The 17,876-nt window shown below is 34.8% G+C and overlaps 1 non-coding gene across 1 annotated transcript; it reads right to left on the bottom strand.

Annotated features, from left to right (window-relative positions):
• Positions 1 to 1,515: 1,515 nt before the first annotated feature.
• LOC116120495 lies at positions 1,516 to 1,622 on the bottom strand. The gene has a single exon (XR_004126560.1). It is a non-coding gene; the product is annotated as a small nucleolar RNA R71 (small nucleolar RNA).
• Positions 1,623 to 17,876: the final 16,254 nt, after the last annotated feature.

A 17,876-nucleotide genomic window follows, 5' to 3' on the forward strand; every position in this document is an offset into this window, starting at 1 on the left:
GGGTTAGTCTAGTGAACTTGCAAACAACTAGCACCCATGCGTTGCACCATGTGTCACCAAACAATCTTGACATGTGAGAATGTCACTACTATTTGGTATAGTTGTTCAAAGCTATGATAGTCTACCATATTATCTGAGCCTTTGGTCAGATTAATACTGAGGCTACAGACATTTCTAGAATAGCCACCTATGTGATCATAGGTCCTCACAATCAAGATTTAAAACACTTGATTCCCCCGTCACAGTTCAACTATTCTAAGGACATATATCAATATATAAATAATATAATAACATGATATAGAAAAATAGCCTTTATTGATTATTAAAATGATATTGCAAGATCAATTATAAAATAGTATTGGCTCTAGTGCACCTACACTCATATGTCGAGGATATAGTATGTTAATATTGATAGTATCTAGGAAGTGCTAAATTAAAGTTTTAATTTTGTTGTATAGTAATAGTACATGTCTAGTTTTAATTTTGAATTCTTTTGTTTGTAGCATGCGGAAGCAGATGATAGAGATGGTAATGGGCTGGGTCGTGATCGATACCTGGCCCGCCTAGCTCGACCCTGTGACCTAGCCCAGGCCCGTGCAAGGATGTCGGGTAATGCCTAGGCCCGACCCGATGGCCTTTTTGTGACTCCCAATCCCACCCATGTTAATTTCTATAATTTATTTTTCTGGGCAATCTTGATATATTTTTCTTTGTCATTCATATTAACTTAATTAATAGTACTTTTTCTTTAATCGCCATATTTTTTATGTGTATAGATTATATGTGGACAAGGGATCTTGGGTTTGAATAAAACGCAATTAATTGTTACATAAATTCATTTCAAAATCATAATTAAATAAATAAATTTTTAATTTTTTTTAAACAATAAAACTCAGGTCGGGCCTTGCGATGGCTATCCTAGGCCCGACCCAACCTAGGAGGGAGGCCTAAACCATACCCGCCGTGCCCATCCCTGCAAACAGCGGGTAATGCCCTTACTCAAAAATCTGGGTACAATTGCCATCTCTAAATGAGGAGTCTCAATTTGGTTCCTATCGACCTTGAGATTGAAAGGACAGTGAGAAAACTTAACAAAGAGAAAAAGAAAAGGCAAGAGATACCAATTGTAGTTATAGCAAACAAAAGAACTTTAAGAGAGTTTGCGGTACCAATGGTTAAGGGATGTAGTCCAAGCATTATGAGGCCACCTATTCAGGGCAACAATTTTGAGATTAAGTCAGCATTTATTCAAATGATTCAATAATCAGTTTAGTTTGGCGGTAATACTTGTGAGGATCCAAATTTGCATATATCAAACTTTTTGGAGATTTGTGATATGTTCAAGCACAATGGAGTGACAGATGATGTCATTCAGTTGAGATTATTTCCAATTTCTTTGAGTGATAGAGCTAAAGGGTTGGCTAATGTCACTACCAATGGGAACTATTACAACATGGGATGAGCTAGCACAAAAGTTCCTTGCTTTTAAAGTATTTTCCACCAGCTAAGTGGGCCAAGATGAGAAATGATATTACCTCCTTTGTTCAAAGTGATAGTGAGTCATTATATGAAGCATGAGAGAGGTACAAGGAGTTGTTGAGGAAGTGTCCACACCATGGTTTGCCTATTTGTATACAAGTGCAAACTTTTTGCAATGGTTTGCTACCTAATGTTCAAACCATGGTGGATGCTGCATCGGGAGGAGCCTTAAACAAATTAACTCCAAAAGTTGCTTATGAATTGCTTGAAGTATAGGCGAGTAGTAATTATCAAAGACCTAATGGTTGAGTAGCACCTAAGAAGAATATGGGTTTGCATGAAGTTAATGCCTTCACCGCTCTATATGCTCAAATTCCAGCGCTTCAAAAGCAATTGGGAGGTATGAATATGAATTTTGTTCAATCTCTTATAAGCTACAGTGTTGAACTGAGTTCGAAGCTGCCAGTACTCAACTCAACAAATCCGGGAGCTTCAGTGAGTTGGAGGGTATACGTGATACGTAATTTTGTAGTTTTTAAAATTGACACACCCGCCCATATTCGAAATATGTAAAAATCAAATTTGGGATCTAGAAATTAGAAAAAAAAAAAAAACACCAAAAAACTTAAACCTCTCTACGACTCTGACGATCTGCCCCTGTCGTTGACGTCGCATGTGCCTTTCGCCGACGTTACCATCACATTCGTCGTCTTATAGTATGCATCATCTTTCTTCCTTTCGCCTTAAGGCCGACCAATGTTGGGTTTGATAGATTAAGCCAGTGTTGGGTTTGACAGAATCAAGCTAGCGTTGGTTATTTGAGTATATGGGTTTTTTTAGAATTTTGTGGTTGGTGGAGTACGGTGGGTAAAAGGGCTTTCTAATTTATTTTTTTCCTTTTTCTGAAGATTGCTAGTGGAGGTCTTTGATTATGATGATTTGGATATATGGGTGGATGTGATGGTGTTTTTTATTATAAGGATTTTGGGTATATGGAGTGGTTGTGGTGGTTTTTTTTTATTATATAAGAATATAGTGTGTTTGTGTTTGGTTGACGATGTGAATGACTAATAATACCCTTCTGTTTTATTCAGATTGTCCTTCAATTTCTTCTTCTACAAAAGAAAACTAAAGCAAGTTGTGAACTTCAGTTTTTCTTCAAGCCGAACCTGCTCCAGCTTCAATTTATGCTCGAGCCAAAAATGTGTGAGCTTAACCTGAGCCTCGAGCTCGAGTACTCTTTTTTGATGTTAAGTTCAAACACAACACCTCAAGCTCGATATTGTAACAGTCGAGTCGAGCTGAGCTCAAGTAGCTAGATACTCGATTCAACTCAGCTTGATTTCACTCCTAATTCAAACCAAGGTGTTTCACTTGGGAGTTACATTTGAAAACTTTAGCCTCTTTTATAACATTTTTAACACTCCAGCCATTACTTCTTTTATTACTTTTCATTCTAAATAGTAATTGGCTCTAGTGCACCTACACTCATATGTCGAGGATAATAGTCTGTTAATATTGATAGTATCTAGGAAGTGCTAAATTAAAGTTTTAATTTTGTTGTATAGTTAATAGTACAAATTGTCTAGTTTTAATTTGAATTCTTTTGTTTAGTGCATGTGAAGAACGATGATAAGATGGTAATGGGTCGGTCGGGTCGGGATCCGATACCTCTTGGCCTGGCCCTAGCTCGACCCGTGACCTAGCCCAGGCCCTAGCAAGGATGTCGGGTAATGCTAGGCCCGACCCGATGGCCTTTTTGTGACTCTACTAGTCCCGACCCATGTTAATTTCTATAATTTATTTTCTCAGGGCAATCTTTGATATATTTTCTTTGTCATTCATATTAACTTAATTAATAGTATCTTTTTCTTTAATCGCCATATTTTATGTGTATAGATTAATATGGTGGACAAGGGATCTTGGTTTGACTAAAAACGCAATTAATTGTTATCATAAATTCATTTCAAATCATAATTAAATAAAATAAATTTTAATTTTTTTAAACGATAAAAACTCAGGTCGGGCCTGGCGATGGCTACCCTGGGCCTGACCCGTACCTTGGGAGGGAGGCCTAAAACCATACCCAGCACGTGCCCATCCCCGCAAACAGAGGGTAATGGCCTTCCCGTACGGGCTAGTTACTCAGTTCATGGTGCAGCTTGAGGGGTTCATTGATGCTTCATATCCCAAGCATGTATGCCAACTTCACAAAGCTCTAGATGGCTTGAAACAAGCTCCCAGAGCTTAGTTTGAAAAACTGAAAAATGCTTTAGTCTCATGGGGTTTTACTGATTCAGTTTTTGACACAAGTCTTTTCTTCATGAAAAAGGGCACACAAGTGATATATCTTCTAGTATATGTTGATGATATACTCATCACAAGATCTAATTCTTTCTTAATTACTCAGATTATTGCAGATCTTAACGGACAATTTGCCTTGAAGCATTTAGAAGCCCTACAACACTTTCTTGGTTTTGAGGTTCATCAAAATGATTATGCATTGCTTCTTACTCAATCTAAATATGCTTAAGAGTTGCTTATCAAAGTTGGAATGGCTGAGTGCAAACCTTGCAATACACTAATGGCTTTAGGTGTCAAGCTAGGGAAAGAAGATGGTAAATTTTTTTATCAACCATTTCTGTATATAAATGTTATAGTTGGATTGAAATATCTCACTCACTCCAGACCTGATCTAGCCTACTCTATAAACAGATTGAGTCAATTTCTCCAGTCCCCAACTGTTGCTCATTGGACAACTTGTAAAAGGGTTCTTTGATACATTAAAGAAAGTATTCAGCATGGCTTCTTGTTTCAAAGTAATCCAGAATTTATACTAGAAGGTTTTGCGGATGCTGGTTGGGCTGGTGATGTGGATGATAGAAGATCTACCACTGGTTATAACATTTTTCTTAGAGGCAATTTGGTGTAGTGGAGTTCTAAAAAGCAAAAAGTTATGTCTTTGTCCTCCACAGAAGTTGAGTACAGACCCCTTAGCTAGGCAGCAACTGAGTTGGTCTGGATTCAACACCTCTATATAGAACTTGACATTCCCATAAATAAAACTCATGTTCTCTGGTGTGATAACATGAGTGCAGGAACTTTATCTATAAATCTTGTTTTTCATGCTAGGACAAAGCACATAGAGATAGATGTGCACTATGTGAAGGAGTTAGCCACCAAAAGGAAATTGTCTGTGCAGTACATTTCTACTGACTATCAGATTGCTGACATTTTTACAAAAGCTCTTCTTGGTGGCAAGTTTCAATTTCTTCGGGCTAAGTTGCAGGTAGTTCCTGAACTTGAACAAGCTATCCAACCTGCACATAGTGGTATAGTCTCAAACAAGTTTGAAGATTTAGGTTTGGATTGGGTTACTATCTAATGTTTTGTGAGTTGTTGTGTTTTTGGAATATGATGATCAATTGTGGATTGACAAAGTTGGGAACTTGTATATTGCAGAATGAGGTGTGTAGACTGGTGTTATGTGTTGTCAAATGTGCTGATGTATTGCAAAGTATTATGTAGCTAATTAAGTATAAGGGAGTTCAATTTAATTGAGTATAAGTGAGTTCAGTTTAAGAGAAGATATTGGGTAAGGATGAGAAGAATGAGTCATATGTTACTAGGAGCTGAACATGTTAGGAACTTCAGTTTAAAGGGTAATATTGAGCAGAGAAGAAGCATGTTAGAGAGTCTTGTTTAAGGGAAGATATTAAGCAAAACAAGGTTGCTGGAAGTTTTTTAATCTGAGCTTAAAATAAGATTGTTCTTGTAAACTGATTCTGTTTTTTAAAATGTAAAGTCAAAGTCAATAGGGGTGTGTTTGAAATGTTGTTTGGTTTATATTGAAATGGTACATTTTAGTCATGCTTAAAAACGTTGCGTTTCTTTCTTCATCCTTGTAATGGCTGAGTATATAACAGGCTGAATTCTGTTACACATTAGCTAGAAAAGATTCCATTTTCTTCTTCAAGAGTCATGCTTCATTTTTCTTTCTCAGCTCTGGAAAACTTTCACAAATTCAGCGAAATTGCTACTTGTCAATAATATGATTATTGTGTAATTCAATCATTTCATCATCTATTATCTCATGAAGGTATAAATTACAGAAATAGTGTCAACTTCAAATATACATCACCTTGACATATTTGTATTTGGTTATCAGACCAACGACCAAATGAAATTGGATTTGAACAACAACTCACATCCACAACCATTCATTAGAGGATATATTCCACAGACATTGAGGTTAATTACCATCCATATGAAATCCTCTAATGAGTTAGTCTAGTGAACTTGCAAACAACTAGCACCCATGCGTTGCACCATATTGTCACCAAACAACCTTGACATGTGAGAACTGTCACTACTTTTTGGTATAGTTGTTCAAAGCTATGATAGTCTCACCATATTATCTGAGCCCTTGGTCAGATTAATATTGAGGCTACAAACATTTCTAAAATAGCCACCTTATGTGATCATAGGGTCCTCACAATCAAGATTTAAAACACTTGATTCCCTCGTCACAGTTCAACTATTCTAAGGACATATATCAATACATAGATAATACAAATAACATGATATAGAAAAATACGCCTTTATTGATTATTAAAATGATATTGCAAGAATCAATTATACAAATAGTATTGGCTCTAGTGCACCTACACTCATATGTCGAGGATAGTAGTATGTTAATATTGATAGTATCTAGGAAGTGCTAAATTAAAGTTTTAATTTTGTTGTATAGTTAATAGTACAAATNTATGATTTTAATGGATTTTAGTGACTGAATTCTCATAATATTATACTAAGGAGGTTCATTATCAAAAAAACTATGAATTGAAAGGTGACTTTCTTAGAACTTAAAGACCAACTTGATACTTTCACTAAACCCTAGGAACTAAATTCTTTGTAACTCCCTCCAAAATGTTCGAGAATCACTTATCCCAAGAATTTTACAAATATCCAGTACATTCCTATATTAGTTTTGGGGGATAATTACTTAAACCCCCCTAAGTTTGGTCACATTATAAACCCCTGAGGTATCAGTATTAATTGAAAACCCCCTATTGTCTAGGGGTGTGCAAAAGAATTGTCCAGAATTGGAATCGAAACCGGCCGGTACTTGAGTTTCGGTTTTGGTTCCTACCCAAAATAGACCCTCACAGAGTAGATTTCGGTTCTAGAAATCAAGAACCGGCATTGTGCAAGTCTGATTCCGATTCTACCTCCTTAGAGTAGATTTCGGTTCTAGAAATCAGGAATCGGCATTGTGCAGGTCTGATTCCGATTCTACCTCCTTAGGAACTAGAACCGGACCTTGGAACCCAAACTAAATTGAAATGTTATAAAAATATAAGGACTATTTCAAAATTTTACAATTCAACTGAAATTTTACCTTATTTCTTATGGAATTTTTTCTTGTTTTGTTTGTTTTTATTCACAACTAAATTTAATTGATCTCCTTACCCTTGTTATTAAATTAATTCACCACAAATAACTTTTATTTCTTAATAAAAACAATTTTATCTTTTCCATTTTTTTTCTTCTCACCTATACTGATCACAGCAACACAAAAAACAATTTTCTTAATAAAAATAACTATGGCTCCGTTTGGTTCAAAATTTGGGGGTTTTGGGAAAAGTTATTTGAAAAAAGTTAAAAAAAAGTTGAATTGGGCGGGTATTACGATGTAGAGTTTATAAATTAATAAAATATCCCATATATTTGTTTTTTTACAAAATACCCCCTATAATAAAACATTAAAAGTTAACAAAAATACCCCTAACCCACCCTCAAACACCCCCAGTCGGCCACCACCACCGGAGGTGGCCGGAATCGTCTTATGGGCGCATGACCGGCTGGATCTTGCCGGTCATGCGCCGATATGGCCTTTTCCGACCAGATCCACGGTGGATCTGGCCGTCAACCGCCAGATCTGGCCGTCAACCGCCAGATCTGGCCGTCAACCGCCAGATCTGGCCATAGATGCTCTGAACGACGGCCAAACAAACGGTCGTCGTTGATTGTTTGGCCGTCGTGACCGACTATTTTGGCCTTAGATCTAGCCTTTTCCGGCGCACTACCGGCCAGATTCAGCCGGTAGTGCGCCATCCTACCAGATTCCGGCCATTTTCCGGTGGTGGTGGCCGGAATCTGGTAAATGTGGATTATTGGGGTGTTTTTGTAATTTTAAAAAAAATATTTAGGGGTATTTAATTAAATTATCAAATTTAAGGGGTTTAAAAAAAGTTGAATAATATTGGGAGTAATATTCCCAAAAATCTGAGTTTTTGGGTATTTTACTGTTTAACTTTTTTGGGAATATTAAAAGTAGTATTCCCAAAACTGAAACAAATGCAGCCTATATATTTTTCATTCATTTTATTCTCATTGATATTGAACACAACACAAGAAAACTGAAAAAACATGAAATCCAAATCCAACGGTTAAATATCAACAAATCCGGTCATTTAACAAAATCCCAAATCTTCATTGTTCATACAAAAAATCAATTTGACATAAAAAATCTTCATTATTCATACAAAAAATCAAGAAAGCATAAAAAAATCAATTTTGCCAAACGTTCAAATTGATTTTTCCCATATTCTAAAAATCAATTCCTGCTTTCTTTTTTTTANACAACACCTCAAGCTTGATATTGTAACAGTCGAGTCGAGCTGAGCTCAAGTAGCCAGATACTCGACTCAACTCAGCTTGATTTCACCCCTAATTCAAACCAGGGTGTTTCACTTGGGAGTTACATTTGAAAACTTTAGCCTCTTTTATAACATTTTTAACACTCCAGCCATTACTTCTTTTATTACTTTTCATTCTAAAAATTTCCTTCTTTTTCTTCGTGTTTGCTATATTTTTTTGTCTTTTTCCTCATATTTTTCTCTCTCTCTCAAACACTAAATTACTTCCATTGTTTTTGAATTTTGACGATGAATTACTTCCATAGTTTGTATTATGTTTTGTGATTTTTTTTTTTATTTCTGTAATGCTACAACAATGTAATAGAGTATCCATTTGTACTGTATACAATTGTTTTTGGGATAATGTATAAAATTTTATTTCAATAATTGTTAATTTGGATTTAAATTTGTTATTTTGTAGTATTATTAATTATACAATAATAGTAATGGTATTATTCAGTCAACAATAAATTTGTTATATAAATAATGAAAATAAATTTATTTTTTGTAATTAATTTAAAATTTTGAAAAATTAAATATAATATACTATAGTTATATGAAAACGTTATACGATAACTTATATACAACGGTAAGTTACCATTGCATATATATTTATACTCTCTCTGTTTCAATATATATATCGTTTTACACTTATTACTTTTTTCTAAATTAAGTGTTTGTTTGACAAAAAAGTTGAGCGAACCTCTCTCTCTCTTTCTCGTTTAACAATATTTTCCACCAAACTTTGAGAGGGAAGAGTAATTTTAAATTTGATAATTTTTCAATTTTTCAATCATTGAAAAGTAAATAAGAGCCGACAAAGTAGGAGACAGAAAATCTGAGTCAACTTTTTGGTAATGTAAAAGAGTGTCAACTGCCAACAAATTATTGATGAGGATTTGTTTACATTAAAAAATTACTTTCTCATAAGAGAGAAGTATGTCATCATTAGTTTATTAAAAATTGTGTAATTTGCTAAAACCACAGATATTTTGAAATAGAGGGAGTATTTGTTTATAGTCTTTCAATGTTTTTTTTAAGCATCCATACCAACCTAGGTATTAATAAGCTTCAAATCCCACATAGTCTTCTATTAACTTAACCGTCATGGCTTAAATAACAAATTAATAAGCTATAACTTAAGCTTATCTATTTTTACTATATTAAATAGAAAATGATAACTAAACAATATTAATCAATGTTCTAAAAACCGAACCGGGCCCTGACCTAGCCAAGGGCTCAGTTTCCAGTTTAACCAGTTTAATCAGTCCGATCGGTCGATCGGATCGATGACATCATCATGCTGACGTCATCATAACACCATGATGACATCAGCATGATGATCCACAAAACAAAATGTCATATTTTTTTAAAACAAACCCTACAGGCTGCAACAATAATGAAAACATCAACCACCACACAAACAAATTTACAAAATATCAATCCTCAAGTTCAAAGGCATACAAAATTATATAATATCAATCCACCAACTAGCACACAAACAAAATTACAAAATATCAGTCCACCAACCAACATACAAAATTACAAAATATCAATCCACCATCCATCAATCATAAGTTATTAATGATTTCGACCCAAATTCAATTATATCAACTCCCAGAGTCCCATCATCCATCTCAATTCCTACAAATGAATTAAAATACAACAAAAGAGTTAGAATAAAAACATGACATAAATTACTACATTAATTAATATAATAATCCATCTCAATTCCTATATTCATTTGAATCATTTCCATAACATAAATTTAAAACAAAAAGTCAAAAACATAGTTTATTTTTCCAATGATCTTCAATGGTTCAACCCATCCTAAACTGATTATCCACATCATCGTTTGAGTCATCATCATTATCATCACCATCATCTACAAAAAATTTAGCAAAAATTAAAAACATAAGTTAAAACTTATGATGTACATTGCTTTTTAATATTATAATTTAAAATAGCTATCAAGTTGGTTAAAAGTTGGAAAACAACCTTGTAAAACATCTGTTGAATCATAGTAGGGCTGATCACCAACACGAATAAGAATAGATCCTTCATCATAAAGTGCTTGCTCCAATTCATCTAAATTGAATTCATCACCCTCTTTTTCATCATCAGCAATCCAAAATTCTGTTATGTCGATGCTTCCAAAATCGATAGGATCACAACTACTTTTTTTGTAACACATCCTAAAAGACACGCCAAATAAAAATATCAAGAAAAATAAGATATAACAAAAATATGAAATTTGCCAAAACTTTATACCTATTTTTCAAACGCAAGTTATAATGGATGAAAACAAGATCATTCAACCGTTGATGCTCCAATATATTCCTTCTTTTTGAATGGATACGTTCGAAAACACTCTAATTTCGCTCACATCCCGGAGAGGTTAAAGTTTGGCTTAAAATTTTAATTGTAAACTTCCGTAAAACTGGAGTACTGTACCCATATGTCCTCCACCATTCATCTAATTGAAAGTCAAAGTGTTAAGTTAACCATATGAAATAAACTTAAATTCATAACTCAAAAATTATACTTAAAATTGAGAAATTTAATAACTATCACATACCAAGTCGTGTGGTTTTGCAGGTTTGAATGACAAACTCACGAGAAAAGCTTTCCTCATGGTCTCGATATATTCTACTTTTGACCACAAACTTTGACTTGTTCAACCTGAATGCACTTACTTTATTGTCAACAACATCAAGAAAACCACGCATGACCTCTGGTTTCTTGCAGAAAGTTGATCGGTCATACTAAAAAGTTGGATTAAAATAATAAGTTGCAGCTTGAATGTCACAGCACAAAAGCCTATCCCACTGCATCTTAATAACATTGTATAAGGCTTGTACAATGTCTTTTTATTCTTAAAGAACTTCTTGATCACTTTTTTCGCTCTATACATACCATCGTACACATATCCTATTGCAGGCCTCTCATCTGAGTCCACAATCTGCAACAAACGCATCAAATGAGCCACAATTTTGGTAACTTTACCTATGTCATCCTAGAATTCATTATCTAGAATTATGGGAATAACATCTTTGCCTTTACTACTTTTGGCATATCGAGAGTCGACAAAAATCTATCTATCACCATAGCTTGCTAGTATGTTTGTGCTCATGGAAACTTTTTAGTGCAATGAAAGTAATAGCAAAACGAGTTAAACCTGATCGTATAATTTCCTTACAACCCTGTTCAAGTGATAGATACATAGTAGATGTTAGTAAATTACTATAAAATATTTATTATGTAATGAATTGACAAGAACATGAGTTAAAGGTTTATAATCTATTACCTCTCTTTTCCTCAACCAACCTATCAAGATTGTGTGATTATACACAAACTTGGTTACTTTAGATGCATGTTTTACAAGATGCACTATGTGGTCCAACTCAACTATATCTTTCAAAATTAAATTTATGCAATGTGCTGCACAGGACGGCCAAGTAATATTCTCATACTTCTCAGACAACATTCTTCTAGCAGCTCTAAAATTTGCTCCATTATCCGTGACAACATGGACAATATTGGTTGGTCTAACCCATAAAGCTATATCCTCAAACAACTTGAACAATGTAAAAGCATCCTTTACAATATCTAAAGCATCAACTAATTTATAAAGTAAACACCTTTAGGATAGTATACAAGAAAATTAACCAATGACCTATGGGAAGTATCAGTCCAACCATCAGCCATTGATGTACATCCAACCTCTTCCCAAATATTCTTGTAACTATCAACAAATAATTGCACTTCTTTCTTAGGATCTCTCAATAAATTCACATGCATAGCATTGTAAGTAGGTTGTTTATACCTAGAGCCAATTACAGCTACATCATCCAACATAGGCTAAAAATAAATTGAATTTAAAGCATTCATTAGGATGCAAGCATCATAAAAGAACCGTGCAACAGACATGTCTGTTCTCCACTTTGCTTCTTTTCCAGCCAAAACACGCCTAATTAAGGGTTGACTCCCAAGAGTAGTTCGTGGAGCAAAATAATTACTAATCACCATAGGTTTCTTCCTCTTACTGCTCATACATTTTTTTTTACTGCCACTACTACCACCTTCATTCATGGTCATTTGTGATGGAAGGACCTCTTCACATTCTTCATCTAACTTATTACCCTCAAATTCATGTACCGTAGCACCATAAGTGCTTGCATACTTTCGGAAATTTTCTTTTTCTTTATTCTTTACCCCTATTTCTTTTAGTGATTCATTCATTTGGAATTTAACATCAAATGGAACCTTTTGACACTTTGCAATATCCCCCTTTACTCCTACTAGGTGTTGCTTCATCCGGAAATACCTCCACCTCTAGTAACCTTGCCACAATGAAGACAAGATAATATTTTCTTTCTATCTTTATCAACACCTTCAATATCATGTCCCCATGCTATATTGGTCCTTCCTCGAAAAGATTGTGAGGAAATGGATGCAACCGCTGAGTTTTGTGCAAACGAAGATGATGACATTCTCTTCCCTAGCAAGTGGCAACAACTACTAGGTCAACATGTCATTCATCAACACAATAAGATCAAAAATTGACAAAGTGAAAAGCCACAAAACAAACCCAAAATCACAAACAACAGAAACAAATTAAGTTTATCAAACTCATTCATCAACACAACAAGATCATAAAATCCAACAATCCATACAGTCATAACACATAAGTCATGATCCAACAATCCATTCATCTTCTACAAATTAAAAAGAAATGGTAAGTTGGTAATTTTAAAGACAAGATAATGTCAATAAATTCTTTAACAGCTACAAAGCAACTTGTTATGTTCTTCTAAAAAAACCCACCAAATTGGGACACAACTGCAACACTTTTAACAATTGAGAAAACAAACCTTAGCATATACTCTCTAACTCTCTTACACGCCATCATCTACACACAACATGGGACACTAGTCAAGTCTGAAGACATAACATTTCTCTTTAATCTCCACATGTAACTTTCAACAGCTAGATCAAAAATTACTCTCTAACTCTCTTACACGCCATCATCTACAGTTTTACACACAACATGGGACATGGGTCAGGTTTGAACACATAACATTTCTCTTTAATCTCCACATGTAACTCTCCACAACAAGATCAAAAATTGACAAAAGAGAAAAGCTACAAAACAAACCCAAATCACAGATGGCAAAAACAAATAAGAAAGAAAGATAAGATGACTCGAAGCTCTTACCTGTATACTTGGTCGACAACGACGGCAGATGTGTGTGAAGTCTAACGAGGTTGAAGTTGAAGGAAGTTGCGAGAATGCAGTTTGTAGACAACAAGGTAAACATCGGACATAGATGACAGACAAAGACAATGACAGCAATGAAAGATGCAGAGGGTGATGATAGATGTGAAGTTGATGGAAGTCACGAATGCAGCTCCAAGACAGCAGGGCAAACGAAAGAGCATAAACGTAGAGCTTTAGGTGAAGACACCATCGGCAGATTGAAGATTGAAGGCTGAAGAGATTGAAGGAGTCACAGTGAATGGAGGAGCAAAGCAATCGCAAAAATGGCAAATGGGTTTTTAAAAAAAAAAAAATTGGGTTTAGGTTGGGGGTTTTTCATTGGACCAGATTTGGTGCTAGTTCGATTGGATCGACAGTTTGACATAGTAACGCCAGTCCAATTGCGTTCCAAGGCGGTCCAATGATGAATTCCGGTTTTTTATCTCTTGTGAACCAAAGTTTTAAACGAAACCCGATCAGACTAGGCAAGCCAATCCGGTCTGGGTTTCAAAACATTGATATTAACAATTGTCATTCTGTATATAAATGAAATATATTCCCATGCTTTATGAAACATAGTGTTTGACTATTTATAGGCGCTTACATCATGATTTATGTTCTTTATTCCAATCACCATTCTTTCCTTAGTTTCTTTTTAATTATTTTAACCAAACAATAGATATTAATAAAATTTAATATTTTACTTTTTACTTTTTATTTTAACCCTTAGAGGGTGAAATAAGCAATGAAGTCAAGTTAATTTTATTAAAAACAAAAATACCTATTTACAAATAAATCGGTCTTCCTTTTCTTTAAACATCCAAAAGGGAAAAAAAAAAAAAAAAGTATTTGACAATTAATGCCATTTAATTTGGGGAAAGTAAAGTTGAAATAAATTCAAACAACAACACCTTTAAATCAAAATAAAATTAATTTTGATAAGTTTTATTGCCTAATAACACAGACTAAATTTTACCCAACTCTAGTCTACAAAACAAATCAAAATGGTCCAAAGTCAAAGTCATTATTTCAAGGTTGGTTGGGTCTTTGATTATATGAGAATTAATATAAAAAAGAGATTCGATCCAAAAACTTCATCTCTCCCCACCATCACCCACAGTTGCAACTGGCAACCTTTGTGAATCACCCCATGGTATCAACCTACAACCTTTGCCACAAAAAAGGAAAAAAAAAAAAAAAACATATCTGTCTCTTCTCCTCCTTCACTTCACTATTCTTTTCTCTACTCCTCTTCACACACTTTGACTTCTTGGGTAATAATTTTCTAGCTCCAACTCCAGCTCCGGCTCTAGCTCGGGTTTAAGTGAAATAGCTTCTTCCAATGCTAAACCTCCTACTCTATCAACATCAACTCATAAGCACAAAAAAGTAATAGAAGAATGCTAATGGAAGGGATTTTAAGATTTTAGAGCACTAGCAGTTCTATTTTTGGGTTTGTTGTTTAATTAGTCTTGTGATAGGAACCCACTCCCAAATTAATAAGAATTGGGTTGGCCTGTGGGTTTGATATAAATTGGGCTAGACAACAGTCCTTTTGTGGGCTTAGGTAGAATTGTCCTTCGAAAACCGTGTTAGGAATAGTGTAAATATAGGTAAGGGTAATTATGTAATTGTGATACAGTAAATATATTAGGGTTGTATATTGTATTTTTTTAATTAAATAAAATATATGAATTCCTTCTCTACGAACATGGTATTAGAGCCAAAACCCTAGGAACCACATATGTCATTTTCTAGTGTCTTTTGTGGCTTTTCCGGCTACTTCCAGCATCGCATTAATAGTGTTGCATGAACAATGTTGTGTGAATAGTGCATGTGTGTTTTTTTGGTGACTGGTCTGTCTCCTTTTATCTACTTTCTATGTTTTCCGATTTGGTTTTTCTCTCTCTTCAATTTGGTCTGTCCTTGTTGTTTCAGTGATCTGATTTCTGGTCAGATTGTTTCTTTATTCTATTTAGCAATTGTTTGAGTCATTGGTATCAGTTGTTAGACTTTGAAGTGTGGGTTTGGTGATTTGAGTTTTAAAGTCATTTGGCAATGTTGTTTGTTTGTTTGAATTAAGTGATTGAATTTGATTGTTGGGTTTATTAAGCTGTGATGATTTATTTGGTTGTTGGGTTTATTGAGTTGTGATTTATTGCGAATATGGGAGATTCCAGCAAACATACAGTGACGAAAATCTCAGTCACTCCTTCCACCAAAATTACGGATCAAAAACTATTGGGAAAGCAGAATTTTGTTCATTGGCAATGAACTATTAGACGATATGTTTCTAGCATTGACATGGGGGATCATTTAACTAAGGACCCACCTTCAAAAACAAAGACTAATGAGAAAGCTAGGAAGAAATGGTTGATGGAGGATGATAAATTGTTCAATCAGATTTAGAAAACTTTGGATCCAACGGCAGATGATATTACTAATCACTGTGATACAGTTAAAGAGTTGTGAGAGTATCTTGAGTTTTTATAGGCTAGTAAACAAGAGTTGTCCCATGTTCATGATTTGTTGTTGAGGATTTATCAAGCTAATATGCAAGGAAAGACGTTACTTAAGTACTATACAGAAGTGAAACAAGTTGTTCAAGAAAAAGCAGGCTATATTTCCTGTGACTACGATGTTGTGACGATAAAAGAACAAGAGGACCAAGTGATTGTGCAGTGTTTTCTAGCTGGGTTGATGCCAGAATATGATGTAGTTCGGACACAGCTCCTTACTAGTGACAAACTTCCTTCTCTTACTGATGTTTATGCTTGTCTTTTTAGGGTTAGTAAAGGGGAAAATAGAGGCATCGCACAAGATTCTACTACAGATCATGCTGCTTTAGCTAGCATGAATAGTAACAATGGTAAAGTAAACAAAGAGGTGAGTCATGATATGCAGAGTAGTCGTGGTCATGGTACTCGCATTTGTTTCCATTGTGGTGCTGAGGGACATGTCAAAATGTATTGTTGGAAACTTCATGGGAAGCCTCAGAATGGGCAACGATCTCAGAAATATGCCTATGTTGCCACTCAAGATGGCCTCTTACCTACTCCTTCCGTGGTTACTATTCCTACCAATGAGTATGCTTGCCTCACACAGGTTGCTAGTCATTTGTCATCCACTCCATCGACTGTTGCTACATTGACACAGTTAGGTAATCCTATAGCTTGTGTGTCTACTTCTAATCGCAATTGGGTAATTGATTTTGGTGCTACTCACCATATGACGAGTGATACATGTATCCTTTCGTCATTCTCTTTATCTTCTAATTTGTCTTCTGTCACTTTAGCTAATAGGTCTATTGTGTCTATTATAGGGTGTGGTAATGCTAATCCCACCAAATTTATATCTCTCCTCTCTGTTTTGTGTCTTCCTCACTTTCCTTTTAATTTATTGTCTGTCTGTCAAATCACTAATACATTTAACTGTGGTGCTTATTTTTTTTCCCTACTCATTGTGTCTTTCAGGATCTTGGGACAAAGAAGATTATTGGTAGGGGCTGTGTTTCAGGTGGCTTGTACGTGCTTGCTAATATTTCTACTCTAGTGCAACAACCTGTTGCATGTGCTAGTGATTTATGTGTCCCAGTTTAGAGTCAGTGTCTCATTTTGAATGTGAATCATGTCGGTTTGGTAAACACCATCGTGTGTCGTATAGTTCTAGAATAAATAAATGAGCTATAGCTCCTTTTGATATTATACATTCAAATATTTGGGGTTCGTGTCCTGTTTTATCTAAATCTGGGTATAGATACTTTGTCACTTTTGTTGATGATTTTTTCCGTGTAACTTGGCTATATTTTATGAAAAATCGTTCTAAATTATTCTCTTTTTTTTTTTTTGTGCCTTTTATGCTAAGATACAAAATCAATTTGCCTCTTCTATTAAAATTTTGCAAAATTATAATGCCAAAGAATATTTTTCTGTATCTCTTTCTTCTTTTTTGTCCACCAAGGGTATTATTCATTAGTCATCTTGCGTGTATACACCTCAACAAAATAGGGTTGCTAAAAGGAAAAATCGTCATTTGTTGGAGGTCGGTCATAAACTTCTTTTCCATATGAAAGTTTCCAAAGAATTCTGGGCAGATGTGGTTTCCACTGCTTGTTATTTGATTAATCAAATGCCCTCCTCTATTTTAGGTTGTCAGATTCCTCATTCTATTCTTTTTCCTTCTCAGTTTTTATTTCCTCTTCCTCTCAAAGTCTTTGGGTGTACTTGTTTTGTTTAGGATGTTCGACCTCACATTTCCAAATTAGATCCTAGGTCTCTTAAGCGTATATTCTTGGGTTATACTCATTACCATAAGGGTTATCGTTGCTTTTCTCCTACATTGGGTAAGTATATTGTCTCAAAGGCTGTTTCATTTTTTGAAAATACTCCTTACGTAAAATCTTCAGATTCCTCAACTCCTATTATCTCCGATGATCT

This window comes from Pistacia vera, unplaced genomic scaffold (genome assembly GCF_008641045.1).
Source record: "Pistacia vera cultivar Batoury unplaced genomic scaffold, PisVer_v2 Contig938, whole genome shotgun sequence".
In the NCBI taxonomy this organism is placed as follows: Eukaryota; Viridiplantae; Streptophyta; class Magnoliopsida; order Sapindales; family Anacardiaceae; genus Pistacia; species Pistacia vera.